The sequence below is a fragment of the Coturnix japonica genome, chromosome 3 (genome assembly GCF_001577835.2).
Source record: "Coturnix japonica isolate 7356 chromosome 3, Coturnix japonica 2.1, whole genome shotgun sequence".
In the NCBI taxonomy this organism is placed as follows: domain Eukaryota; kingdom Metazoa; phylum Chordata; class Aves; order Galliformes; family Phasianidae; genus Coturnix; species Coturnix japonica.
This window is the reverse complement of record NC_029518.1, coordinates 92,631,569-92,659,395: the sequence shown is the minus strand read 5'-3', so window position 1 is coordinate 92,659,395 and position 27,827 is coordinate 92,631,569. Positions and strand designations below refer to the sequence as shown.

General features: G+C 42.7%; 2 long non-coding RNA genes across 2 annotated transcripts in view; one reads left to right on the top strand and one right to left on the bottom strand.

The window, feature by feature from the left end:
• The window catches only part of LOC107312255, a 48,010-nt gene extending 35,803 nt beyond the window's left edge, over positions 1 to 12,207 (top strand). The window contains exons 4-5 of the long non-coding RNA XR_001554456.2: positions 9,460 to 9,528; positions 10,898 to 12,207. This is a non-coding gene — a long non-coding RNA (uncharacterized LOC107312255). The remainder of the gene's footprint in view (positions 1 to 9,459; positions 9,529 to 10,897) is intronic.
• Positions 1 to 27,595, bottom strand: part of LOC107312254 — a 54,631-nt gene extending 27,036 nt beyond the window's left edge. The window contains exons 1-3 of the long non-coding RNA XR_001554455.1: positions 27,412 to 27,595; positions 17,078 to 17,151; positions 16,147 to 16,231 (exon numbers count right to left, since the gene is read on the bottom strand). This is a non-coding gene — a long non-coding RNA (uncharacterized LOC107312254). The remainder of the gene's footprint in view (positions 1 to 16,146; positions 16,232 to 17,077; positions 17,152 to 27,411) is intronic.
• Positions 27,596 to 27,827: the final 232 nt, after the last annotated feature.

Genomic DNA, 27,827 nt, shown 5'->3' with positions numbered 1-27,827 from the left:
CAACAAAATACTAACAGCCTGGTTTTGATTCCCATTCATTCCAGCTGACTGTTGCTCTCCAGGCTGAGCCTGTTGTTTTATTGAGAGCTTCTTATTCAGTGAGCCACAGGCAGTGACTGCTGGGAAAAACACAGCCTGGTTTTATTTAGGTAGTTTCAATTGTAAGTAAAATGACACTTCCTTCCGTGAATGTCGCAAAACCTACAGGACCAAAATATGTCCTATATATTGCAACAGGATTTCCTTGTACTCTGTTAGACACAGATGACCTGAGACCCACTCAGCCCATTTGACCACGGGAAGGGAAATGAGATGAAGAATGAGGAGAAAGAGCAAAAAGGTGAATGCAAAAGCAGAAGGCACCCACTGCTCTGTCCTTGCCTGGCTTTTGATGCATGCTCTTTCTCTGGCCAGGTAAGATACAGCAGTGGTTCCATGGATTGGAATGGAGTTTAGTCCGTGACACAGAAAAAGAGGAGGACATGGATGTATTAAAGGTAGCTTTGGGCTCTGTATATTTGCTTAGTAAGAGATTTTTCCACCTTCTCCTGCTGGAAGCACTTAATTCAAATTGAAGCAGCTCAGATATATGCAGAAATCTGTTTGTGTGCACCATGCATGATCTCTGGAACAACTTTCAGCTGGAAGGCCAAGAGTGATCTGTTGGCCATTTAACAAGAGGTGGAATCAGACCGAGATCTCTGAGGTCTTGAACGTTCAGCCTTCTCCTTTCTCCAGCCTATTTGCCTTTCATTTTCACATGATGCCAGAGATGAGATCCCCTGATAAAAATATTCACTATGGGAGAATATTACTTAATTGTCAGAAGTGGATATTCTGCCAAACATGGCCAGTATCCTGATAGAAGTATCAGGATGCTCGCAAGTAGGTATATAACCAAAATAATATCGGAACTGGAGGCAGGAGAGAAGCAGGGTCAGGGCAGTGAAGTGGAGGAGGAAGTCATAAAATTCCCCCATATTATCTGCACCCAATTCCTACTGCCTCTGAATCACAGTGTGCAGAAATAGCTCACAGTCATCTGCAAGAAGTCATCACATTTGTAACCATTGTCCCTTTTACCCAAGAATCTGCATGGTTAAACTATTAGTGCTGCAATATCTTGATCCATACACAAATTATACCTCTACTATGTAGGGTGTAATTTCTGTAATCCGATTTAGCTATTGAACATTGCTTGAAAGTAGCTGGGGAGAAAATCTAATGCAACAAACCAGACCCTTATCCACTAAGGGAGATGAAAAATCATCATTGCTTCAGTCTGAATATATCTAATTCAACCACAAATTGCTAGGCTGAGAAGAGTCCACTGAGAAGCCAGGAAGGCTAATTTCTCCCTTGCAGGAATTATCATATTAAACTCCCTGACCTGGGTTACACAGGAGGTCAGATTAGATTATCACTGTCCCAAACTATGGTCTCAGAAACCAGTTTTCAGTGCCAATCTGGCTGAAATCCCAGGTAAACATCATGAAAGAAATGCGGGCGTGTGGTTAGGATATCTCATTTCTGTGTGCTGCGGTGGATGAGCCAGCTGGCTGCTGTCGGTAAGAAGGCAGCAGAACTTCCTGAAAATGGGGAAATCTTCACCAGATGTCGAGAAGCTGCTTGAGGCCGGAGAACCAACACAGGCCCAATGGGCCCCATTATCAGGCTGGCAGCTCCTGCTGCTCAGGTGGGGTTCTCAGATTTGGTTAAATAGGTTTGAGCAGATGAGGGGAAATGGTTTCAAAATATAAGAGGAGAAATTACTTTGGATATATGGAAAAGTTTTCTATGATAAGAATAGCGAGGCACTGGAAGGCCCAGAGATGCAGTGTATGACCCATCCTTGGAGACACTCAAGGTCAGGCTGGATGGGGCTCTGATGGAGCTGTAGGTGTCCCTGTTCATTGCAGGGAAGTTGGACCAGGTGACCTTTAAGGATCCCTTCCAACTAAAACAATTCTATGTTTCTATGAAGACCCCTTTGGGGACACCTCCTGTTTGAAATACAGAGGCAGATGTTATCAGCAGGCCTTGGGTGTTCAACCACAGTGATTGATTCTTCCCAGGCTTGTCCACCAAATGCTCTGTGTCACCCAGAAGAGGACAAGTCTTCTGCCTCCAACCGTCTGTCCTTTCCCCACTCCTGGAAAGCTGATGAACAGCCGGACTGTGACTAATGGCAACGTGAAGCTGTCGGCCATCTAAATCAGGCACTGAATCAGAAGGAGCAGGGAAAAAAAGAGTATCTGAACCAGCCCTGATCACGCACAGGCCACAATAGGATCAGCTGGGTATGTCACTGACTCACAGGTGAACGTGTGACACTGTGAGTGGTGGCATCAGTGCTGCTCCCACTCTGTGTGGGAAGGCAGCAACATGGAGACTTTCCCGCCTGTATTCCTTGCTCATCATATGATGAAATTTGGTTGGAAGACCCAGCACAGCAGCAGAATGATAGAAGGAATATGAGAAAAAACAAAACAAAACAAAAAATCCCTAAAAGAAACATGGTAAATTCTTGCTTGCAAAGAGTGGTATTTCCATGTGCAGGCTTGCTCCACCTGCAATTTTACATGTGTGTGGTGATCGCTGATATAATGCCTCTGGTTAAGATGCTTGATCTGAGCTTTGGGAAAATCCCTTCCTTATTAATCCATTATTTGATGTAAATGTAAAGTAGCCTCAATCCTCAGAGACTTGTGCTTTTGGGGCTGCAGGTATTTGAGGGATGAAGGAGAGAGAAAAGCTGAGTGTCCTCCTTCTGGGCAGTCACTGTGGTTATTTGTTCCGTGACTGTCAGCACAACGGTGGTATTACTGCTGCACAAAGACAAAAGCTCAGCGTAGGGATCTGAAGCAGAGAAACATTTCCAAAGGAGTGTTGTCCAGCCACTGCAGAGCTCACCTTGGTAAGAGATCCGTGCATGATGGACAACTAGCTAAAAATACACTGCTTCATAGAGAGGAAGCTGCTGTTGGCCAGCAGTGTCATCCCAGCCCTCCATACACACCGTGCCATTGGAGCAGAGGGATGAGGTGAGCTTTCCTGATGGTGTTCCAAGCATTGTCCTTGCAGGTACCTCAGGACATCAGCTCTGGGGTGCTGCCTTATACGGCAGTGTTGAAAACAGAGCATCCTCAAACTAACGATAGCCAAAAAAAGGCCTTGGGAGTATGAGCTCAGAGGAGAGCATCCTGACCAGGTCCTGCAGTTTGGGGTGCACATCCCTGCTGTGCCTGATGAGATCTACATGGAGACAGCTGCACTTCTGATTGTACCACAGTGACTTGCAACATTTTCGAGTTAAGCAAAGAGTTATTTGCAGAACCAGGTCCTAAAGTGAGACACGATGCAAAGTAAGTGTGGTGGAGGAAGCAGAAGGGGTGGGAAGAGATGGAATAATGCTCTGTAAAATCAGCCAGCAGTGTAAGTGTGCCTGCTTCAACTGTTACCAATCTGGGTGTTATTTCAGACATACCAGATAGAGGAGGTAAATGCCAGAAGCCCAAGGATGCTGAGAGCCCGCCACAAGCCCACAGGATAACAAATCTACTGTCTGGTTCTCAGGCATCTGGAACCCCATTTGCACTTCACTGTGACATGTACAGGAATGCTTGGTGGCAACAAAGCCCCGTGGGGTTTTTTGTGTTGCATCTTTATAACCTACCCTGGAAGCTGCATGTGCTGGGCTGTCCTGGTGTGGATACTGCCAAGACAAGCACAGGGCTTCGGTAGCCCCCTGCTTGCTGCCTTCCTGTGGTATTTTCCACTGGTTTTGCACATCATCTTCTGTTGTTTGTGTAAAAATTGACCACTGTCTTTTGCAAGGAAGAAGATGCTTGCTCAGAGCATCACCAGCCAGGATCCTCAGAGACACCTGCAGCACCTCTGGGTGCCAGTGCAGCCCTGTGCAATCCTTGCAGTAGAGTGTTCCTATGGATATGTGAGTTCTAATCCATGCTGTCTCATGCAGATGTCCCAGAAGGGTGGGTGGTGGATGAGGTGCAACCACCCTTCACAGACTCTTTTGTTATGTGTTCATGAATAACCATGATCCTGTTTTCCAAGTCTCTGCTCAGTCCCCGCCAGCTCTTCTCAGGCAATGCAATCTGTGTTCCTCCATCTTTAGAACCAGCACCTCCTCTATCCCAAACACATACTTGTTAATATAGTAAAGAGTCCTAACCTTCTTCCACCCTAATATGCAGATGGAAAATACCCACTGTTCTGTCCTCCTTTTCTGAGTCCTGACACTGGTCTCTCCATGATGAAATGGGGTTGAAAGATGATGCTATCTCAAATGAAGCTGCAGCTAATGCAAGCTGCAGTTAATGAAAACTGCACTGAGCACTGAGCTCCTGGTGCTACCGAAGCTCTCTGCCTTCCCCAGACTTCCTGGGAAGTGTTTTGAACTTTATTTTTAAAAGCACAATTAATCACGGAGCAGAGCTTGAAATCAGTCCAAGTGCAATAAAAGCACCCGAGCGGAGCTCAGCCCAGCGAGCATTGTTTGCCACGGCCTGACTTCAGGCATCGGGAAACTTTTCAGATGTGCTAACTTTGCAGCTCCTGGCTCCTGCAGGAATCTTAACTGCTACCATCTGTACGAGGCAGCAGCTATGGAAGAGCAGCTCTCCCTCTCCCTTTATGTACGTTCCTCGGAGCACCCATTTAGCATCCTCTGCATTTTCTCACCCGCGCTGACTCAAGGCTTCACCCTACAAAGGTGCTGTTTCTTTGAGCTTCTATTCCCCATAGGGAATGCTGAGGACCAGCAGCATCTTTGCAGAGCCCCTCGGTCGCGCCCCTCCATCTGTTGCTGGTCTCCATGTGGTTTACAAGACGCTACAGGAAGGCATTTTCTCACGCTATTAAGTTTTCACTAGATGGGGAGGGGGATCAGGAATGCCTCGGACGGCATAAAAAATCCCTTCTCAGCTCAGTTATTAGGATCTAGCAGCAGCAGCAAGCAAAATTATAGCCTCCATGAAATCCGAGTCTGCTGCTTTGCCATGGGCAAGGGGTGCTCTTCCAGGTATGCCTGGATGCCTCCTGGGCCAGTTTCCCTTCCCTTCCCTTCCCTTCCCTTCCCTTCCCTTCCCTTCCCTTCCCTTCCCTTTCCTCCTTCCTTCCCTTCCCTTCCCTTCCCTTCCTCCTTCCCTTCCCTTCCCTTCCCTTCCCTTCCCTTCCCTTCCCTTCCCTTCCCTTCCCTTCCCTTCCCTTCCCTTCCCTTCCCTTCCCTTCCCTTCCCTGCCTCTCTTTTTGGAGCAGAGGTTGGTTGCCTTCTGCTGGATGTCTATCGATACTGGACTATGGTTTTGCTTGGCTGCTCTAGGAACACCAGCAATAATGCTTACTGCAGTGAAAAGACCATGCATTGTCTCTGTAGAAGGTTATAATCACCCTAACTACATTCAGCACTTATTAAGTACTCTACATACCAGAAGTCCCTCACAAACGCAAACTAATCCACCTTTCCAACACCTACATGGAGGTGAGCAGGAGCTACAGCTCCATTTTTCAGCTGGGGAGGCTGACACATGGAGGTTCATGGCTACATCCAGGGCCACACAAGGGCTAGCATAGCTGGGATCAGACATCTCCGGTTCTTAAACTGTGCTTAAACCACCAAACCTCATTGCAGGGGCACACTAGAGGGACTGGATCCAAACCAAAATGAGCAGTGCCCAGGACTGTATATAATTTCTCCTGATTCTGCAAAGCTTGTGCAAAGTATGGAAAGGACGGGTGTCATCCTGGGTTATGGTCGTGTTTCCTTCAGAAAACCCACAGATCATTCAGCCTCCAAGTACTCAAATAAGTTCTAGAAATGAGAAGCTGTTGAAGCAGTGTATGTAAGCAGACCTTGTGCCTGGACAAGGACTATGTCTATAGCATCATATCGCAACAATAACAGTAATGAACAGCAACACTCAAAAGCAATCCTACACACAAGGCCTTGAAATAAAAGATCAGCTAAGAGAAAAGCAGGAAGAACAGGGAAGAGGGGAAAGGAGAAGCCCAATAAGAATGACTCTGGTAATCTGGCCCTCTCTGGTGGAAGCTGAAAGGAGAGACTGTTTCCCTACAAGTCATCTCACTATGACTAGCTACATTCCCTCTGTGTGGGTTCAGCTTCTTGCCCCTGAACAGTGGAGGACAGGGAAATGTGATTCAGCCCCACTCACAACCAAGGAGCTACAGTCACCCTGCTAGCAAGCCAGGTCTGATGTCCACAGGCTGTGTAAGCCTCAGGCAATGTCTTCTGAGAGCAGAGCCGGTTTGATCGCTGCTGTGTCAAAGGAGAGACAGGATGCACAGACATCTGAGTTTGTCATCCTGACTTCAACCCCACAGGATATCTCCAGTGACTGAAATGTAGGTGGAAAGCCACGCTTAAATTATACATCTGGGGATTTCAGCATTAGGCCATCAACCTCACAGAGGCCCAACACAAGATGACCAAGTAGGTAATGCCAAATGACAGCAGAACAATTGACAGATGGAGTTGTTAGCTTCTTACTGTGAGAATTCAGACTGTACATTAGAGTTAGGAATTGTGAAGAACTGCTGGCTCACCCTCTCCACTTTCCATGCAGGACAAATTCATTGACTTCCATTTTCAGTGCTTTCTCTATTTGCTTTATCTGATAGAACGGATGTTTCTCTTGGAGATTAAAATGCTGGAGTGTGATCGAGCAGCAAAGAGCTAAAATATATGTGACATGGATATATATGTGAGACATGGATGTGTCTAAACATGGTTAAAAAGCAAGGATTTTACTATCTGACTTACACCGAAGATGGCAAGAGATTTATCTGAGTAGCCCTTGTAGTGTGTGCTAATGGTGGGTGTCATAAAGGGAACTGAAAAGCAAACTGGAAAACATCATCTGTGAAAAGATGTGACAAAGTGGAAATAATTCATTGTCACTCATTAAGGCTGAGCATTTCTCAGTGAATTGCCCCCAAAACAGTCTTTCATCTATGTAGAAGAACAGCGATTTCATTTATGTAGAAGAGTCAACCATCGCCATTGCACAAACATCTTTCCATCAAGTTTTTCACTGGAAATAAAATCAAGACCATTTGCTTGAACGACCTTACGGTAGTCCTACAGAATGGCAGTGATGTGCTGGTGGATTTTGAAGCTATCACCCTCAGACATCCTCCCAGCTAGAAGGTTCTTCTTCCCTTGTATTCTTAGTCTTTTGTCCAACTTGTACTCAAGTAACCTCCTTAATATCTGCATAAAGTATGTAGAGTTATTGTGTGCTGAATGCTTTCTAGTGCTGTTTTTCCTTATAGAGCTCCTCATTTCAGGGGATGCTTGCAATTCCTTGTGGCTGATGGTTCTACAGATGTTGCACCACAGCCACGATGGCAGCTGGAGCATACAATGTGAGAACTGAAACTCTATCCAAAGCATTTGCAGTAACCCAGGAAAATAATAGTCATTCTTATCACATCCTATCCACTCAAATACCAGAGTACACTTGTTGACTGTTATGTCCAGATGGCAGCCTCTGCAACATTCATTTCTGCAGCCATTCAATATACTGTGAAGATTTTCTTTAGGATCTACAATGAATAGCAATTGCCAGCCTACACTTGCTCCGCTGACCTGACTCACTGTGATCATAGAATCATAGAATGGCTTGGGCTGGAAGGGACCTCAAAGCCCACCCAGCCCCAGCCCCCTGCCATGGGCTGGTTGCCCCCACCAGCTCAGGCTGCCCAGGACCCACTTAACCTGGCCTTGAGTACCTCCAGAGATGGGGCACCCACAGCCACTTTGTGCAACTTGTGCCAGTGACTCACCACCCTCTGAGCAAACATGGCACGGTTTGTGTCAATCATCTTTTCATGAGAAAAAGCAAATTAAAGAGCAAAGAACATCCCTGATCGTGGCTGCAATTGACAATGGCAGCACACACGGTGCTCAGCACCACCGTTGTGATTTATATTAACTCTTAAGAGGACAATTTGATAGTCAATATATTTAAGCAAGTAAATTAACCAGCTTTTTGAGAGCCTTAACAGAAATTGTCCATCCTACAATCTTTTCTTCCCCTTCTTTTCAGAAAACTAACATCACTGTTGTCAGCCATGGCACTCAAAACCAACCACAATGCTGTTACCAGGTGGCTTTCCATTAAGATTGGTTGAATTGAAAAGACAAAACAAAATCGACCAAACAATAAAAGCAAACAACAAAATAACTGAGCAGACAAGTGAATTAAAAGGGGGGAAAAATGAAAGGAAACATTAACAAATGTGTGTGTGTGTGTGGGGGGAGGGAAATACCACAAAACAGTTGTTTTCTGCTCTGCTACATCCTTTCTACTTGGAAATAGCCAGCCACAACACCTGCCTGTGTCCTTCCCTTATCTTGGTAATGGATAAGATCTGGGATGAAAGTCACTGAGCTGAAAACTCTCCTGTAAATTAAACAGTTTTGAGTAGGGCGTTCCACAGGCTGCTTCTTGAGACAGGTGGAATTTCCACTTAGGAGTGCTGATATCAAGATTTTTATTCTGATCCAATTGGTTTTCTTCTCAGGCTGTTAAAACATCACCTTTCTTCAAAGAAATATAATTCTCAATAAGGTAAAGATTCTTCTTTGGATGTTTTTTGTGGGTTTTGTTTTATTTTTATTTTCTCCAAAAGCTTTAGGGTTTAATTTGACTGCATATCTGGAAGAAATCCTTTCCTTTCCTGTGAGAGTGGTGAGACACTGGAACAGATTGTCCAGAGAGGCTGTGGATGCCCCCTCCTTGGAAGCATTCAAGGCCAGGGTGGATGGGGCTGTGAGCAACCTTGTCTAGAGGGAGGTGTTCCTGCCTATAGCAGGGGGTTGGAACTACATGATCTTAAAGGTCCCTTCCAACCCAAACCATTCTATGATCCTATGCTTCTATCCAAATCCATGGAGGAAAAAAATAACACACTGATTTCATCAACAGTGGATTTAGGCCAATGCTTGAAAAATTCCTTCGTGTAGCTTTTAGTGAATAACAAATCCAGTTAATAATAATTGCGATGTACTCAGGAGAAATCATCATTATTTACCATCCTACTAGACGTATGCTCTGAGCTAAGACAAGAGGCACTTCTCAGCAGTTATTTCTCCTTTATCCTCCAAAGGGCAGTACAAGAAGCCCTTGCATACACGGGGCAAATGTTTGTATGTGTGCATCCTCAAATGACTTGAGCCCATCAGGCTCTAAGCAGTAGTAGTACATGCTGCTGAAAGATATTTTCTTGTCTTTCTCTCTTCTGTGCTGTCCTTTTTCGGGCTTCCTTGCTGTGATGTATCTTCCTTTGTACACTGTAAATCAGATATCCAAGCCAGCTTCTATGATACTTAGCTCTGTGAAACCTCCTGGAGAGGTGAATCAAGTCACATGCCTTCATGTTCTGTCTTATTCCTCTCTTCCTTGTTCCCAGGTTGATCTTTAGAGACACTAAAAGCAACGAGGTGCTCTGAAGAAAGGAGCAGTAAACACTGTGAAGCAGGTAAGAAAATTATCACTGTCATTTTTCTTAACCCCTTTTCCTTCCAAACACGGATATCTACACAACTATGCACAAGTTCACGTGCAGCTATATATCTATGCCCATACATGTATATGTAAATAAAACACTCTTTTTATGAAACTCATTTAATGGGGAGGGGGGGGGGGGTCTGTATATCCTAAATGTTATTTTTTTCTGACACAGGAAAATTCCCTTAGGCAACAAACATCAGCTGCTTTCTGTTATGCTGCCATCTGTTATGTAAAACAACCAGAATTCCTTTTTTCTCTTTTCCTAGTGGCTTTCCTGTTTTTCAGCTATGGTCAGCTCTGCTTGGTTTTGCCTTTTTAGCCCTCTTTTATGATGCAAAATAACCTTTTAGGTGTTACATAAATATAACATTGCGCAATAGGATAAAAGGATTTACCTCTACATAGAAAGTGTGTATTTATCTATATTAGCCATTTGAAAAACACCCTCTGCTTTCCTTCCCAGCTGCTGTTTAAATCATGACATACGCCTTGGTGCATGTGGCGTTTACAATGGGAGCATGGTGGTACACTTTGGATCAGAACCCAGATGCAGATTTTAAGACATCTCTGAAATATGACCAAGATCAACTCAAGGATTTTGATTTAGAACTTTCATTTAGATTTAGTATCCAAATGATGGTGCCAGAATCTAGATATCCATACTATCTATATTGCCAATACTCAATGTAGCTCACCGCAAATGGCTTTGAAGTCTTTGAAGACTTGTTAGGTTGGCACAGACTTTGAATATATGTGAAATACGCAGTAAAACAGACTGCACAGCTGTACTGTTATTCTAACGCTTTTCTTGGAACTAGAACTTCGCTCTTTTTTAGGTAGCCTTCAGACAATGTTTTGGTATAAAGCTTTCTCTGTACATCTTCCTGTGCAGGCTAAGCATTCTCAGTTTCTTTATCCTGAAAGAATGTTCACTGTATATGTGGGAAATTCAACTTATACCTGACCAAAGTGTTTAAAGAAAAAAAATGTTTCTCCAGGTTTCTAGGTGACTGCTTTAAAACCAGGATTCAATAGCCTATATTGCCCTGGAAAGACAACAAACGTGGTGATGTGATGTCAGTCCTCCAGCTTACCTTTCTCCTGGGGGAAGGGGGTCTGTGCAGTTCCCTCAGGTCCTGGAGGTTATCCTAGAGCCTACAAACTCTCAACACAGTGACTCACTCCATAAATGTAAATGCAGGGGGTGAGGGGAAGGGGTTGGACAACCTTTGCCGTTTTTTTAGCCTCTATTTTGAGTTAGATTTCTAGGAGGAAGGAAAATGTAATGGCAAGGGACCAGCCAGAGAGAATTGATGAACACTTTGGTTTTAAAACAGGCATTGACAGAAGAGGTGTCTACTGACTGGTGCAACTAGCTTTTCAGATGTGCACTGGGGGAACTGGGAAGGTCTGTGGTTGACTCTTGGAGATGACTGGGGAGAAGCAGAGGGGAAGAACCAGTAGGACTGCTCTAATCTAGGACTGTTCTGTCTGCTGGCCTTCAATAGGTAAGCTGAAGGAAATACTGCAACAGTCATAAATACTCCTTTCTAAGCAATGTGGATTTCCTTTTCTTATTTTTTAATCTCTGAGAATAAAACATGCTCCAAAACTCAGAAACCCAGGGCAAAATCTGTCGGTGTTTTCAAGTGCTGGACTTGCCATGTGCTCCTGTAGATAGATATCTATGTGGCTCCAAAAACTCACTACCTACCCTGGACTGCTCTTAGTGCATTTAAGTCATCCCTGGGAGCTGTGCCACTGCTTCCAAGAAGGACTAAGAGACAGAGACAGGTCTCATTCTGCTTAAATTCAGATATGTAACATTTACTACCTAAATATCAGCTGCTTTTCTGGGCAATAAACTTCTTATCTAATTTTAACATTCACCTTTAGAATCATAGAATCATTTGAGGCAATGTGGGCAGCACCACAGCAGATCCAACCCAACATGCCAAAATTTGCTGTCATACGCCAGTTACAGATCTAATTAAAACACAGCTCCATAGAGATATTTGCAGTCTATCAGTAAGATTGCCTGCAGAGAATAAGCAGTGTGTTTTGGAGTTCCCTCTGCAAGAGTACTTGATGTGGGGGGTGCTTGCTGTGTGGGGAATTACCCTGACTTCAGTCATGCAGCAACACGATGGTAGACTGAAACAGCTTCCCTCTTGTGGAAGAATTCCTGCTTTCTTGAATCACTTGAGGCAATAAATAATGACTTTGAACATTACATCTTTAAGACTGCTAAATATGTGGGAAAATTACAAATATTCAGCTTTTATCCTATGCAAGTCCTCCAAGGCTGTATGTCATGCATTTACTGAGTGGTAACAAGGGGAAGAATACTCACATGCTATGTCCCCTTGCTGTGTACAAGAAGTTATGCCACACGGTTCTGTGGGCATGGTGGGGATGGATTGACGGTTGGACTAGATGATCTAAGTAGTCTTTTCCAACTTATATGATTCTATTCTATTATTCTGTGACACTATTTGTGCAGACACGAATTCACACTAACGTTGCTGAAATAGGAACTCCCCAGTTAGGAACCTGAAGGGAATCAGCAACTAGCAAGTCACCCAAGCCACAGAGCAGTGGAGTTTGCTCCATGAGACATGTCCACTGGGAGCTTAAAGGCAGGAAATTTGAACCTGGCTAGGAAGGAGCTTTTTTGCTGTATGACAAATGTGCTGAGCACTGTGGTAAGTTGCTGAAACTCCTCAGACGTGACAGCAAGTTCAAGATCCCAAACAGAAACAAGGATTTATCAGTCAGGAAAACCAATAGCTCATCCCTTCCGTCACTTTTGAATGATCTATACTTGGATTGCTTCCTGCTCCGCTGACTTGTCCCATCCCTGAAGGTGGCTGCAAGTGCAGCTGTTCAAACAGTGTGCAGCAACCCTAAACCATGCAAGGAAGAGGAGAGAATTCTTTTTATTACCCTCCATCTGCAAAGGAATTCTAGAAAGACAGTTGAATTTACTTTGCATCCCCACAATATTGCCTCTCTTCTGACAGAAAATATGCTAAGGTATCTTCAGTGACCAAGTGTATTTGTTTGTTCTATGATGTCTGTTTGGTCTCCCGCTCACTTTCACTAAGTACTCCCAAAGTATTTTGAGGCCTGTGGATGGTACTCTATTCCATGTGTATATATAACATTTTCAGAGGAATGACAATTCCTTTGCAAGCAGGAATGACCTGTTTTTCCTCTTTGAGCTCCCTACAAGAGCTGCTAATTAGTCCACTGGGAACTAACTGGTCTTGCCTTTTCCTTTCTCTCTCCCCTTGACCTTGCTGGGGCTCCATAATTTCTAGATACTGAACCTTACTTTCTGAGACATTCAACTCTGAATACTCTTTCTCTGCTGCTTTGAAACCTGTAGCAGAAAAACATGTCCTAGGAGGTCTAATAATCCAGATTAATTCCTCTTAATTCCTCTAGTTCTTTAGGACACGTGCGTTGGTCCATCAGGAAACTGTGTAACACCAACAGAACATGGTTTAGTGGGGAAGGCCAGATTGAACAAATATCTTTCCTGTTAGGACACTCACAGCATCATTTATCACCTGCAAATAGCCCACCTGAGTTTCCCACCTCTGTGCAATGTGTGCTGTTCTCCCTGTCTGCAGAATGCCTAAATTGAGAATCAGCCTTGGCTACAGGGCCAGATGGAGAACTCTTGAAAGGAAGCATAAGTTTTTCAGCTCTTTTTGTGCAATTTGTTCAGCTTCGGAAAGGAGAGCAACATGCAGTGGCAAGTCTAACTGTGAATGGTTTTAGGGAGGGTGAATCTGTGGGTGTAACTGTCATCCAGTGTACCCGAGTTCATAATACAGAAGGAAAGAAAGAAAAGAAGAAAGAAAATGAAAGAAAGAGAGAAAGAATGAGGGAGTAAGAGAGGGAACCTTCTATAAGTTGTTTATTATTTATGACTTTCCACACAGCCTATTTGCCATCTCTCAACTACAGTATGAGATTTAACATTACAAAATGTACTTAAGAAGTGAAACACAGAAAACACCATAATGGTGGAAATATAATCACAGCTGTCAGTAAAGCAAAACGGCTCAGGGACAGGCAGCCCTGCTCTGCAGACAAACACCGAACAACACTCCATCCTGAATGCTAATAGACAGTACAAAGCCCTGTGAATATCTCTGGATACCTTCTGCTCTCAGAGAGTTCAAAACTGCATCTGACCTCTGCTGGCCACTTTTTTTCTATTCTCTCCCTTTGCAGAAAACCCACCCCAGCTCCCTGGCCACGTCTGGGACTGGCAGATGATATTTTGCCGCTGACTGTTTTGGTGCCACTTTCAGTAGAGGAATTATAAAATACTAATATTTTTTAAGCAACTGAGGAATACGACCAAGTTTTCCAACTGTTTTCCAAACCCTGAGCAGACACCAACACTTTAGAAGGTAACATCTGGCAGAGTGAGGTTTATGACCAGTGTCCCAACAGATCCTCAGGCTCATTTCACTCTTCTGCCTGGGAACACCTCAGGTGAGGTTTCCCACGGCCAACACACCTCACTGCCACCCAGCCACCAGGACAGCTACAACTGCACTGACAGAAGAAATCCACGCTTTGCTTATGGTATACCTTGTGGCCAAATTATTATTAACAGAGATTTTCATGTCTATGCTGTTTAATTATGTTTGTTTAAACCAGAACTGACGTTACTTGGTTGTTTTATAGTGTCGAGTGTCCACGCAGCAATGTGCCATCAGGGAGGGATGACTTTTCCTTTTCGACTGCAAAACTGAGTCAGAAACACGCATGACAAGTAGTTTATTCGTTTAGTACATCACTGAAAGGCATCCACATCCCACAGCAATGGGTGTGTTATGGGGACAGCACAAATAAACCATGGTAAAATGCATATTGCAGAGGTACAGGTTCCCACGGGCATCCTCACATTATGCTGAGCCCTCACCAAGAGTACGTGTCCAGGTAAGCCATCCCTCTTCCTGAGAGCTGTGGGGTGTACCCCTCCAACTCCTTGGGAATAATAACCGTATAATCTGGGGGGTAAACATCTGACAATAGCAACTACATCATCCTTGATCAGTCTCTCAGAGTCGTTTCAGAGGCAAATGTCAGCATTGCTCAGAGTGATCAAGGCCTGTTTAATGGCAGAGCTTGTGAGCTCTTGGGCTGTAATATGAAGCGCGTTGTTCAGAGTAATCGGCAGCTTCACATCAGCTTCAATGTACTTTCCTCTTTCATGCATCTCTATGTATTACAGGTGGTTTCACACTGTAATTCTTGGCTAGCCACAAATGCCTGTAGTTATTTAGAGGCTTGTCCCCTGTTAAAAAGCCCACAGCACTGATTTCTAAGTGTTATGGCATCAACGCAACCTCCCCTTTACATGGAAAGAATCACCAACACAAAATATCAGCACATGACAAATCCTAAAACATTTTCCTGAGCAGAGGATCAACAAGATCAGAATCAGCAAGAGCAAAGATGTTAAGGATCACAAACAGAGATGTTTCAGGTCTGTTATTTCATTCTACATCTCTTAAAACAAAACATGTGTCAGATCAGTTTGCTTTGTGTCTTTTCTTGCCCTGGTGATTGCACAATCACAGCCCTTCAAAGAGTAGCTGTGATTTTGTTTTAAAAGAAAAATCATAATGCTGGCTTAGACATGTAGACTACACTTACCTTTGGGATGAATCAGATACTTTCTGCCTATCAAGCTGAAATCCTTGCCATAGTTCTCAGATTTTAATGAGCATAAAATCTCTGTTGGAAAGACAGGTTAGACTTGATCTATTCTTCTTTTTTCTTTTTTTAAGATGAGAAAGCGCTGTCAGTAGCAGTGGGGAGGAGGCAACGCGTTCACTCACAGCAGTAAGGAGATCATAGAATTGTTTCAGTTGGAAAGGACCCTTCAAGGCCATCAGGTCCCCCTCCCCTGCACTGAACAGGGACACCTACAGCACCATCAGTGCTCAGAGCCCCATCCAGCCTGACCTTTGGTGTCCCCAAGGATGGGGGATCCACCAGCTCTCTGGGAATCTCGTGTATGAGAAAAGAATTAGAGCAGTGTGGATTTTACCCTTTGCAGACCTGGAAATCAAGGACTGCAGACTGGATTTAAGAGCAGCAACATGAGCTCTCAGTGTAAAGCAAAAGGAGATAATGTGATTCATGGATGTATAAACAAGGAAGCAGTGAGTAGGAGTGGGGAGCTGATCTTATCTCTCTCCACTGCTCTAGTAAGCCTAATACTGGCATAGTGTAAAAAGTTCTGGTGCCTGTGTTTAAAGTGGGAAAAGTTGTAGATTAGACAAGAGAGAGGATGAGAGAAAATGCCTCTCTCCAGTGAAAGCCTGGAAGGGATCTCTCTGCTCATTTTATCAAAAAGATGGAGACGTGACTTGATTAAAGTGTACAGGTACCACCACAAGAAGATAATAGCATATGCAAAAGATCTCCTTCATCTCGTGGAGAAAGTATAGCAGGAATCAACAGCTAGAAGCTGAAGCCAAACAAATTCATACAGAGAAACCCAGGCATGCATTATTAATAGTAAGAGCAATTAATCCTGGGAACTACTTACCAAAAGAAGAGTCGGATTCTCTGTCTCTTGATGTTTTCAGATCAAGATTGGATGTCTTCCTAGTAGAGATGCTCTAGGCAAACCCCTATGAAAGAGAACAAGGTGAGACATAATAACCCACGATATGCAATCAGACAAGTTGACTGGGTGATCCTTTTGTTACTACTCACTGGCTATACTTCTGCTAGTAAATGAATGCCAGAACCCAGGCCCAGAACTTGATTGCCTGCATTGTTAAATTCATAAAGAAGACCCCCACGTGCTGTTGTCCTAGGCCAGCTAGCCTTCACCCAGGCACATTCTTTGGGAATGAGCATAGTCCAGGGCTACAGGCAATTTGGATATGGGCAGCCTGTTTTGGAGAGGAAGGAAATGTTACGTATTTGACAACTAGACAGTGCCAGAAGGCCTCAAGGCCCAAGAAATAGAACCTTACATTATTTTGGCCTAAGAAGTAAAGTACCCTTTCAGCCTTTGGATATGATAAACCAGCCTACATGCTTTATTTCTCCCCTCGCGGTCAATGGAGCACTGGCACTGAATGCTGTGCCATGCTTGGCAGGGTGCTAAAGGCAGTAAAACAACCTTGGCCATGTTACCTGCTTAGATTATGCCAGAGGTCTGGATGTGTGTGATAGGGTGCTACTATCACAAGTGAGTTTGTGTGGTCACTTCTGAAAGCAACATCAGCAATTGCTGCCTCCAACCTTGTGTCTTGGTGGGAGCAGCAAGCTTGATGCCCCCAGCTCCCTGCCTGCCAATCCTGTCTGCCCATCCCACCTCTTCCCTTCCTACCTCCCAGCTCCTTTTTTCCACTGCCAGGCCTGGATGCTCACCCCTTTGTTGGCAAACTCCATTTTCACCTGAATTACTTGCAAAGGCTCAAGACAGCACTGGCTGCACAAGGCTCAATGCCAAACAAGCAAAATACCTGTGAATCAGATATTCCAGAGCACCTCCAAGTAGGTGGAATGATGTTGACACACTCAACAGCTTTGATGAGCCCTAAAAGGGAAAAGGGAAGAACATTCTGACATATTCTGAATATTCAGAAAGGATAATTGTTTCCTCCAGTAACTGACATTCCACAGGGGTAGAGTATTCCTGCCGGTCATGTCCATACTAGACAGAGACACTGAAGTAGCGCTTCCCACACAGCCCTCGCAATTAGGCAACACGGAACCTCGTAACTGGGATCTTTCAAATGTCAACACATCTTCCTATTCCAGTGCTCGCTCACTGCTCATTAGCAACATCGAGTTAATGTGTTTTGTTCCTGATGGTGGTGATGTACAAGGACCCAACTGCTACCCTCAGTGTCTGCTGTAATAGGAGAAGAAGGAGTGGAAGTGTGTTGGAAGATTTAGCATCTCATCTCAGCTATCCCAAAAGGATGTTCTTTGCTGTTTCCAAATGCTGGAAGTGTTTCTTGCCTCCCAAATATTAAACAGATAGTAATCCTTGGCCACTTTATACTGGGGGGAAAAAAATCCCATATAGCCTGACTACAGTTTTACCATTCTCTAAACCTATAGTGAAACCACATCTACAGTGTGTGGTTTCCAGCACTACTGAACCTGGGACCACAGTAAGTATTGCATGGCTGCTGTTTTATGGGATTATTTCATAGAATCATAGAATCACCATGGTTGGAAAAGACCTAAAGGATCACCCAGTCCAAACCTTCACCTATTACCAATAGCACCCACTAAACCATGTCCCTCAACACAACATCCAGTCGTTCCTTGAACACCCCCAGGGTTGGTGACTCCACCACCTCCCTGGGCATTTCATTCCACCTTTTCTGAGAAGTAAATTTCATAAGTTAATACATTCAGTGCAATAGAAATATCCAGAATACTCACGTACTGCTGACAAATTTTGTAATTTTCAATGTCTCAAAAAGCTCACAAAAAGTATAAAATAATTTGCAATATGTTTTTAATTAGTTTTGTAATAGCTCACAGATTTAGTATTTTTCGTGGGTTCGACTGCTCATTCAAATGAGCCAAGCATGCATCTTCAAGGTGAAAATCAACTTATCTATGCTGTGTTCCAAACCATGACAGCACTTAAAATGAAACTGAAATTATGTCACGGTGAAGTGATGGCAAATGATTGCAAGCACTGTGATGTACTGACTAAACACAGTCCTGTGAACAGAGAAAAATATGTAGCCATGCTTTCCATTTCAATAATAAGAATCTGAGGACAAGTTTCAAGGCTGCAAAAACAATGATGAATTTTGGGGTATATTTGGGACTCCATCTTCAGTTGACATAAATACGTTACACGTGAATTTTCTAATAGAACACATCAGGTTGCAGTCAGAGATTCAACTCAAAGAAAAATCTGACAATGTCTCTTTATCAGTCTACCAGATTTTCATGAGACCCAAATATCCCTTGCTTCACAATCACGCCTTATTCATGCTTTTTGGCATTCGTGAGCAACTGTTATCAAAGATGAAGCACAGGAAGGGTAAAATTAGATCAAATATCTCTGACCAACACCCTAACAACTCACTGAGAACCACATCCACTTCTATCAAAGCAGGCAGTACTGCATTAGTTTCACTAAAACACAGCCAAATACCCCACCAGTTTCTGGTTTTTGCTGCCCTCTTTTTTAATGTTTTAATAATACATATATATATAAAGAAGTTTTGATACTTACAGACATTAACTATATTTTACATTTGGTCCAAATATAAAATTCACTTCACTCAATGTCTCCCAGACAAGCCAAAAGATTAGAAACCCATGCATTTGAGCAAGCCTCTACATAAAGACCCAGACTTCATCAGCGTTAATAAATCAACCAGCACAGCGCTCCCAAGAGAAAACTAAATAACACTGTCCTTTATTTTTCTAGTTGAAGAAATTGAGACAGAAAAGCTAAGTGCTTTTGCTTCACAAAGAAAACGGAGAGCCAAAGGGCAAGCCTCTGTTGCTGTTTGCTGTGGGGAGACACCATATCACTTTATGAACTCTGCATTCCTCAAAGACAGCTATTTTCCTCCACACTGAGCACTGTGGTGCCAGGACTAAGTCAGCAAAAAGTGCTGGGACTGGAGAGTTTTCTGTTAATTTACATATATCTCCTCCAAACACCCAAACCAGCCTTGCACTCTAAGGTGCATTTGACTTGAGGATTGTCAGAGTCCACCAAAAGAAGCACTACAGCTGCAACAAGGTAATGCAGGAAAGACCCTTTCCAGTCCTCTTCCACATGCAGAAAGATCCTCTGCTGAAAACAAGGTCATCTATCTTAGATTAAGGTTTAAGTTTTTTTGGTGAAATTCAAATCACTCAACACCTGGAGGCAATTTCCAAGGCATCTGCATTTTTACAACATGCAGCCAAGGTGGGATGAAAGGGCAAAACTTACTCAGCTCTCAGAAAAGCTGGCACTCCCAGCCTTGGCAAGCTTGCTTTAGGAGAGCAGCATTGCCATTTGCAGGGTATCCGTGCAAAGCTTCTGGTTTAAGCAAAGCAACACCGGGGCTGCTGTGATTTTTCCTTTGCTATACAGAACATCTACAGTGTAGATGTTACACTGAGCAGCAGCACTACAAACAGAGGATGCAATTATACTTGCAAAGTGTACAGAGCCCCGCAGGTTGGCCATCGCTCATTCCTGACCTGGGTCAGTTTGCAGTTTTTATCCTCTCAGTTCTACAAGCAAAATGTAAATGGATTCTCCTTCCACCCCCCCACCCCCCCATTTTCCCACAGGTTACAGCATGTTAAAAGTCCTTGAAGAAATAAAAGTGTTTCCTGAATTGAAATTTGCATTTCAAAAATGTAATGAATTTAAAAAGGCGAGCAGAAAAAGAATGGATCCCTAGAAAGTGCTATATTGGTATTAGTAAAGAGTATTATAAAGAAACAATCAATCAGACTACTACTCTTATTTGTGCCAGTGTTGATTTCCATGCTGTATAGTGCCTTGTACTCCCTATTCCCCAAGCTAGCCATCAAGCAGGTAGTGAACTGCTGAAGTACTGACTTCTTTGCAATGGACAACGAGGTCGGTAGCATTGGCAAGGATTAGCAGATGAGCACATGAATGTGATGGAAAGGGATGGAAAGGTGGTGCAGCATGAAGTGGATGTCTAAATGTGGGCAGGACTGCATCCAGTGAATGCCTTCCTGACTGCCGAGGGATGTCCACCAGCAGCTCACAGAAGATCACAACACCCAAGGATTCAAGTAAGTAAAACTTCCACTTTGTGTGCGCAGGTGCCACAGCCTCCTTATCTCTCTCAGGTGGGAGTGAGGTTTTGGGACTCTGCAGTATCTGTCTGTGAGTTTCATTGAAGCTCTATGTGGCTCTTCACTAAATAACTCCTATTTAAATCTGTTTCTTTACCATCATTATGGACAAATCCCATGCCCCTTCCTTTCATAAATGATCTCACTCACACACACGGGTCCTGCATTGCTTAAAGTTAGTAACTTCAGGGAAATAAAATCAGGACCTCAGCCATTTCTCTCTCAGATTCTCATTTCCTGATTTCACTTCACACTATTTGTAAGAGGAAAACGAGTGAGGTCTTCTTCAACCTTTCTGACTGTGAGGCAATTCATTCCTCTTTTTAATTGTGGGGGTGTTCTGCAACTTTTCGTCTGTCTCATATTGATGAGTATTAAAAGAAAACATTTCCTGTTTATTGACAAGTAGGACAAACGACTACAGTGGAAGATTTGGCTTGCGTTGAACCAAAACCAACAACAACAAAAGAGTAACAAGGGGCCTTCTGCAGAACAAAATGACTTTTGTCATCATCTAAAATATTTTTAATCTACAACCAAATGTTTCAAGACTTTTGTGGGAGTCGGAACTTAGCCCTCAAAAAAGCTTTCTATGGTAAATTTTGTAAATTTCAAGATCCAAAATGGCTTTTTATAACGAAAGGTGAAGAGTTATGGTTGGCCAATACCAAGAAGAAACAGCAAAGTAATACTTTCAAGAAATATTCCTGCACTTTGAAGGTAAACATTTTTGTCCAAACTCAACCCAGATCTGCAAATAGATTTGCTGTTTCCAAAGCAGGTTTTTAGCTGCCACACCTGACTGAAGGATCTGACCCACTCAGTTATGCTGGAGTAGATAAGGGGCTTCTCCCTCATTATTTTTCTCATTGCTAAGAATTGTGGTTTTCTTTTCTGTGGTGAAAAGAGGGATCTGTTTTTCTGTGCCCCATCTCTGAGGAGGGGTGAACTCAATTGCAAAGCTGATTTCCCATTCCTTTTAATCTTGCTAGAATGAAGGAGCAGTTTATGAAGGGGAGCCCTACCAGCAAACCTATGAGCACTTCTCATTTTTCTGGCTTCCCACATGGATGCTGAAAGAGAATGTGTTGAGAGAGGAATTATCTAAGCTGTATGGCACAGTCTCTTGTGGACTAATTCCTGCAGAAACAAAGCTGAAATTACCCTCTGGATTTCAGTCCCTTGTTGTCCACACAAACAAACAAAAAGACAAAAAAAAAACCCCACAACAGTAAAAAAAAAAACCCAAGAGGGGATGTACTTAACAGTAAACGTGTCTTTAATGAATTGAGCTGGAGATCAGTTACACTATCATGGGTACTTGCTGGTTCAGCACTCCTGCAGACTCTGGATGGGAAGCCCAAATCATTGCCTTTATCTGCTTGCTCTTGTGAAAAGTGAAAAGTAAGGGACAGGTTTTTCAGGGATCATCATCAACAGCTGCAATTGCTTTCAACGCAGTTCACACCCAAAGGCAGGTCAGTGAGCATGATCTTCACTTCCATTGGAAATGTACTGAGAATGACAGAGACGAGATTTTATGTAATGCAGAAATCTGGTGCAGGCAATTTACCGGACCCTGTGATTTCACCTTGCATGAAGAAGCAAGGTTACTTCACTCAAAGCTCACTCCCACCTCTATAGTATCATCGAAACAAAAAGTTTCACATGATCTCTGCATCAGACATACCGGTTATCAATGGCATTGCAGCGCACCGATGCTCATGGAAATGTAAGTTTTACAGCCAATGCATGCATCATAAACTCACACAAAACCATGCTTTCCCTGTATTTATGGCCGCTGCCATGCACAAGGCCTTATTCTGGGATTTTGTAATCATTCCCTTCTCTGGGCAGAAGCCTTATTACCCACAAGATAAATAAAACTGAAATGAATGTCAAGGGAATACTGGCTTCAGTATAAACTGCCTAAATTCTGGCTACCTCAGCTGGCACCTTGCTTGTACAATAACTACTGAGTCTGAGTGTGACCCCAAATTCTCAGTCACTACCACTTAGGTGCTATGGGGAAAGCTGAGCCTCATCTCCCCAGCAGATAATTCTCCAAAGCGTGCCATGAAGCATAGCAGACGGAAGGGCAGGACTACACTTTACATCACTTTTTAACTCAACAACTCATCCACTCAAATAAGATTTACCAAGACGTTTTGCAACTACGCTGCATGCAGTCATCAGGGGCGTGTAATGAATATCTGATCTGCAGGCTGAGAGATTTAATTGGATGTAGATTGCCTTACGACTGTGGTCAGAAAGCAAACAGGGACTATGCACCAAACGAGCTTGTAACAGAATGTGTCGAGGTCTCTGACTCAGTTGTTGTCTTACATAAAGGAGAAATGCTCGAGAATTGTGAAACCTGGGGAATTATGCAAGCAGGGTGTTTAATACTTGTATGGAATTTGTAGATCTTTTTTTCACAAGGCTTGTAGTTCTTAATTACTCATTATATTGTGATTACTTAAATATCAGAAATGTGAACTGCAGGCAAATTGACCTTGATATGGCTTTAGAATAATGGAAAGTTATTCAGGTTAGAACAGGCTAAAACTGGTAATTGCACGGTGCTATTTTAATTTATACAAAACTTAATAAAAAACAAAATAAATAAATAAAGAAAAAATAGATAATCTAATTCTCTCATTTCTTACTGAGAAATTGTCAAAGAGTTTAAACGAACACTTCTCAGCAGCCCTATAGAAGCACTTCTGCCTCCAGCTGAAAGAGCCTCCTATTCTGAGAAACCAAAAAGCATTTATTTACATTACCACTGAGCATTTCAGAAAGTTGTAACACAGAGATACAACACATCTGTTTTCCAGCCTGCAGTTTACTGCAACTGTCACATTAATAAAGTAAAATATTAATTCCTAATTATATAAAAATCTACTAATCAAACGTGATGTGTGGAGCTGCTGAGTGCAAATGGGGTGAAATGGTGACGTGAATTTTTGTACATGGACATATGCAGCCATTCATTTTATAGAAAATACCAGAGTACAACCAAGTGAAAATGCATTTGTGAATGTAGCATTAAGTACTTGATACAAGGAAATGAAAGTCTGACCTGGAGTTACAGAAAATAATATATTTTATACCAGAAAATCGCTGAGCATTATTTTTGGTAATGCTGACCCAACCCTACTCAGTTATTTAATACAGTCACCTTGGCCATGGAAATAACAGCCACTGGAATTAAATTTAATTCTTAATTACAGCCATGTAGCTACTAATGAGCTTAATTTGTGTATTTGTTTTATTAGTTAATTAGTTGTGTGAAACGAAGAATAGTTTCAGGCACCCACAGTTTAAGAAATTTGTAGATGTGGTACTTAGGGACATGGTTAGTGGGTAACACTGGTGGTAGGTGGATGGTTACAATAGATAGTCTTGGAGACCTTTTCCAACCTTAATGAGTCTGTGATTCTATGATTCTACCAACTAACAGTACCTGTTTTGTGCAACACTAAGTATTACATCTCCACTGATCTTACTGATCAGCAGGGAATAGAATCTGAATTGTTGAAATAGGGGGGAAAAAAGCATCATGTCTGTGTTCCTGTATTGCCATTGTTATCAATTTCCACTTAATCTGTGCACCTAGCACCTGTAGGGTTGCAGCAATTCTTGCTTTCAATTCAGTAATCATATTTCTCTGCTTCTCAGTGGACACGTATAGACAAGGCATGTCTATTTGATTTGAGTATTTGACATCTCCTCTGACATCTTCACACCATAAGCACATCAATAATAAAATCACTATTCTCATTTATTATTTCCAGCAAAAGCATTGGCCACATTCTGGAGGTGAGTGTAGTAACTTCCTTCTTTGTAAAAGGGTTGATTAGGTCTCTGCCTCAGAGGTCCAAGATGACTAAAGAAAAATAATTAGTCTAACTGCAAGGTTTACTCCTCCATATTTGTACAATTACTTACGCTGATCTTTCATTAAAAAATAAGAACACATTAAAGATCACTTAGTTTTGCTGAAAACAGATGCAACAGTAATTAGTGCCGTGCTGCTCACCAATTTTAGCTGGTTTAATTGCATGTACCACAACACAGTCTTGTACTGTTTTAATTTGTGAGTTGAGGTTTCCTCAAAAATGAAAAAGACATGAAAGGGAGAAAACAAAAGTCAGATGTTTTGCTGATAGACTCTCTCTGCTCAGCTCGAAGAGGCTCTTGGGGGGGGAGACAGTGATACACCTGCTGCTGGTCCCTGCACTGTTTACAGACTAAAGCCCAATAACGTGAAGTTGTCATCCCACTGCTCTGTATTTATGCAGTCTGGATATTCTCAAGCAAAGTTTTCATCTAGGAAGACCTTGGTGCTAAACAGAAATGAAACAAAAGGATTAGAGTAGTGGCAAAAAGCCACAAGTCCGCATGGCCCAGTAGGCCTCAGGCTTGGCTGGCCCCAGTTTTGGGTCACAGCATGTGTGACTTGGACAGAGAGAGCAAATGCCAGGAGGGGCTGGAAATAAATCTGCTTGGGGGATGAAACTGAAGGAAGAAAACTTTTGTTGTAATGGAGTAGAAAGTTCACATGGTGGAAATCCAACATGAGCCTTGTGAAAGTCTAACTGCTCTGATCTTCAATGACTGCTCATTCCTTAAGTAACTGAGGCTGCAAGCAAGAGAAGTGTCTCAGTTTAGGTTTTGTTTTATGCTATCATGAAGTGCTTTGTTGAATCGGGGCTTATAGCATCAAGCTTGGAGCACAAGACTTATCCCCACCTGATTTTAGGCATTTGCAAAGCATTTATCTACACCAGAGCTGATGACCACTTGTTATCAGCAGGGAGACACAAGCATTGCCAGGGTGCTGTTCATTACGCCTACTCTATATGAGAATAAGAAATACCATGCAGTAGAAACATTAGGAAGCAGAACTGAGAACTGTTAGATCCGATGTAAACATCTACAGCCTGTGTATCTACCTCCACATACCCAAACCACAACAACCTCTGATGACAGATAAGCAGAAAAAAAAATGCACGAGTTGGAACGCATCAGGCCAACACTGACTGAATTCTTACAGTCAAATGGGCAAATGAAACTGAAAATTCTTTTCTTTGTGAAAAGGATCATGTTTTAATTGTTTTTAAGACAAACAATGGAAGGAAAGAATAGACCATCAAGAGTTCCATGTTTAAAGCATTGTTTCTTTCTTATTTTCCTCGTCTGAAATTGTTTCTCTTCCTGCACTGGTTACTAAGGGTTCAAGACATTTTGTGCTGCGATATTCAACTCAGAACTGGTATTTTCTCTGACTGTTATAGAGCTGCTCTTCTTGTGCAAGGAGATGGGAAGTAAACTTCTGGGAATTACTGCAAATATAAGAATGCCTGGAATCCTTGTGGAAAATAACTGCAAGACCCTTAGTCCTCGTTATCTCTGAGTGTGCATATTTTTGTTTGGTTGATTAGCAGTGGGACAGGATGATAGACGAGCTGGATACTAAAGCATCACACTGGTTCTCTGCCTCTGGGAAAATGCTAGTTCCAGAACAAATATTACCAAACTGAGAAGCTGTATGGTCCTCGGTAAAGCCACGGTGGAGTCAGGGAATGTGCAGCAGCTGCAAACACATCAGCAGCAATTGCAGTTTTTGACAGTACAATGCAGTGGCAAATACACTTTAGTTATACTTGACAAGTTGGTGCTTAACGTGGTCTGATACCTGGGGAATGAGTCAGGGACATAGAGGAGTATAGTGGGACTGCAGCATTGGTTGATATCACCCATTCAAGCACTGATCTGGGGCAATATGTTGAGATTAAAATGGCTTGACATTTCCTTTTATGAACAACAGAGAAAGATACACTGCTCGAGAAAACAATTCATCCTATCCCAATAAAAAGACATTACATATGTGGTTTGAATCACTATCTGAATACAGCAGCCCTTCTAACTGCAAGAAAATCACCCAGATTCTTAGTTGAGTTGGACACTCCAGTCCTTTCACATTGCTAATATAAATGATTGGCTTCTTAGCATTGCAAAAGTATTTTTCTCTGCACTTTTGCAAAGCCTGCAGAAACACAGACCATGCTGAGGTGGATGCTTCTGTGTGCTGTCACAGGGAGGCTGATAGCACAGATCTGGACTCAGTGAAATCTTGGAGGGCGAATTCACATATGGGACCACAACGCAGTCGTCTCAGTTATGTTTAAAGCTTTCCAGTTCTAACACACACTAGAGTTTCTACTACAAACAGGAGCCTGGGAGTTGCATGAGGGTTGAAGCTGGTAAAGGGTTTGTTTTACTTGGGGACAGATTCTGTCTGGGTGTTTTGCAGGACTCAAAGGAGAGGAAATGATTCATTGGCAAAGTGGGGAACAGACGCCTTGACTCACAGTTTCCTGATCCAACCACCAGACAGTTCCTCTAGCAATTTCTTAGCATATCAAAAAGATGGATTTGCTTCTTCTTAAATCCTTAAACCTCAAGAAATGGTCATCCTGAATTGTACGTCCAGACTTCCCATACTGCCCATTAAGGGAAAATCTCTAGGTCATATTCTATGTGTTTGTATAATGAGTGCCAAAACAAGAACATTTGCTTAACAACCCCATTGATGATAATGGAATCCAAATGCTACGTTTGCGGCACTCGCATGTTCAGGGGCTGGGGCTTTGGGAGCTGATATATCTTGCTTGGGTCACAACATTCCAAACATTAGAAACATTTTGCTATTTTGCTTGTGCCTAATTCTGTAAGACACTGGATGTTTACTAAGAAACACAAAAGGGTTAGAACTGCGTGGAAACAGATTGATGTTCAATCAAATAATTGTAGAGTTTCACTTCCCTTTCACTGAACAGAATTCCTTTATACCTGTGGCCACTATAAATTGTTTCTACTTTGTATAATGACAATTCAAATAGTGCCTTGTGATACATGGATGCAGGAAAATAAAACAAAATAGTAATTACAGTAATTACATTTAAAATGACAGCCATACCTGAGAGCCTTGAAATAAACTCCACTGCTACCAAGTTGTCTCAGAAATGCCATTTCTTTTATAAATAATTTCCCATGAAGAGAAAACGTAATGTTTCCAAAGGCAGTCGACTTGTGTTGCCAAACCAGCAGACTTACTCCGTAGGACTCTTCCAGGAGCTTTCAGATTTGTATCCTGGGAAATATTTCCCCACGGTTGCTTTGTGGACTGATTTAAGTGTTAGGATTGTGCCATCTGCTGTTGGAATTGCAAATTTCCTTGAGTCTGAGCTATGTGCAGACACTAGCTGTGACAATTTGGCTGTGCAGTGGCTGCAATTTGTTCTCATGTCAGAGACAGATGTAGGGTGATGCTTCCTGCCATTCTCATCAGAGGTTTGAACCTAACTAGGACCATTTAGGACCACTTTGAAGGGT